Source organism: Echinops telfairi, unplaced genomic scaffold (genome assembly GCF_000313985.2).
Source record: "Echinops telfairi isolate 266 unplaced genomic scaffold, ASM31398v2 ScPeMD7_7468;HRSCAF=8506_0, whole genome shotgun sequence".
Lineage (NCBI taxonomy): Eukaryota > Metazoa > Chordata > Mammalia > Afrosoricida > Tenrecidae > Echinops > Echinops telfairi.
The window spans coordinates 59935303-59937369 of NW_022111369.1; the positions used below are offsets into that span (position 1 = coordinate 59935303).

General features: G+C 36.9%; 1 pseudogene; it reads right to left on the minus strand.

Moving 5' to 3' along the window:
- Positions 1 to 881: 881 nt before the first annotated feature.
- On the minus strand, positions 882 to 1571 carry LOC101655355 (annotated as a pseudogene).
- Between the last annotated feature and the right edge of the window lie 496 nt (positions 1572 to 2067).

The following is a 2067-nucleotide window of genomic DNA, read 5'->3' on the forward strand; positions in this document are numbered from 1 at the left end:
AAACTCATGTGTGTATAAGAGAGAGTTTTATATAACGGTTAATTGTATATTAAGAAAGCATCCCAACCCAATCCAATCCAAGCCCTTAAGTCCATTATTAGCCCATATGTCCGATTCCACTCTATAAAGACCTCTTGAGACTCACAAAACATATGCAATGACACCGAATGCAGGATGATCACAGGCAAGTGAGTAGAAAGCGTTTGGATCCAGTGGTGTTTTAAGCATCTCAGCACTGGCAGGGGTCTCCACTTGGCTTCTCCATTTCCAAGGGCATGAGGTCTATCAGCGTAGTGCCATGTGTCTTGTCACTAGAGCATTTCCAGGGAGTGAGCAGAGAGAGAGGGTGTCTCCCACCTCCAATGAGGAAATACAGGATTTCCCAGAATTCTCAGGAGAAGACCATGGTCACACAGCGGCCTCATTGGCTATCTCCAGATTGACAGGCTAGACTCCTCCCCTACACTCTTTATCCTCAAATTGACACCAGATTATGTAACTACCACACGGGTGTTTGTATTATGTTTAATTTGCATAATTCTTTATTACCAATAGGATTGTAAATGTATACCATGTATTTAAGGGGAAAAAATCTTTATTAATAAAGTCAATTGACAAAGCTAGGGGAAAAAATTCACTATTATACCAAAGAGCGCAAAACCTGATAGACATGACTTCAGAATTGCTGCTACTCATGAAACGGTTTGAGTTTTGTTTATGGTTAGCAGACAGGGTCTTTCACTTAATAAACAAGCTAAGGAATAACAGGATGTAATAATCTAAACTAGAATGTTTTAACCATTATAAAGAATTACATGTCCCTTAGCTAATGTTATAATTGTATCATATATTTAGGTTTCAGTTGTTTCTTCAAAGAGTCATCAGAATAACATGGATTGAAGAGACTTTCAAGCACTTGACATCTTTTACTGCGGAGCATCAATCATAATTTTCTCCTGCAACATAGCCATTTATTTTCTAATTTCTTTTTGTGCACCATTTTTTAGAAGATTGTCATGATTCTCCTCCAAGTCACCCATACTTATAAATTGTTTATCAAAGTGTTTAATTGTTTTCATTCTCTGACTCTGGACAATTCATTGTTGAAAAATCTTTTGTTGCTGTCTAAACATTCTAGCAAGTTTTTCTTCTTGTTCCTCAGATTTCTAAATCCCATTGTTGAAACAAAGTCAGAAAATGCTGAGAATATTCTTTCTTAAGCTTCTTCCATTGTTCTTATTGTATTTTCCAAATAGTTTCAATCTTCCGGTTCCTACTTTAGAGAGATGCCTTGATATACATTTTTAATCATTTGCTCTTTGCAAGAAGAGCATTGTTAGCACCAGCTCCAAATGTTTCCATCATATTCTGTACTTAACCCTCTACAGTGTCTTCAATGGCTCCCATGTAAGACCTGTTCCTCCCATGCTTATCAATGACTAGAGTTGCATCCTCCTTTGAACCACTCAGATCCTGTTTTTCTTCATCCTGAAATCAAAGGCTCTTATAGCCTGTTCCTCAACGATCTGCTTCCCTGATTTCCTGGTATGTTTTCTTCCAGAAGGAGCCATCATAGACGTTTTCTGAGATATGCAGTTCACCTCCACTATGCCTCTCTCTCCACCATATTTTTATCTTTTCTTTAACTCCTAGTTTATATAAAATACAAGCATGTAATACAGTATGTATGAATCCAAGAGATAAATTTTATGTGAAAATAAAGTAGAAAGGTTAGCCATAAGGTAGAAAATCAGTTGACAATTTTTTGTCATCTAAATATACATATATACTTGGTTATGCACCCACTTTGTCTTCAGCGATTGTGGCGGGAAGGTGAGCATCCCAGAGTGCCAGATTATTAGAAAAAGTGTTCTTGTGTTGAGGGAGTACTTAAGTAGGAGTACAATGTCCATCTTCTTCCTTAATACTTAATATATAAAAATATGTACATAGATCTATTTCCCCATTGTCATATACAAATATATTTACAAATAGTATCTGGGGTCTTAAAGGCTTGAAGATAAACAAGAGCCATCTGGCTGAGAAACAACAAAGCCCACATGGCAG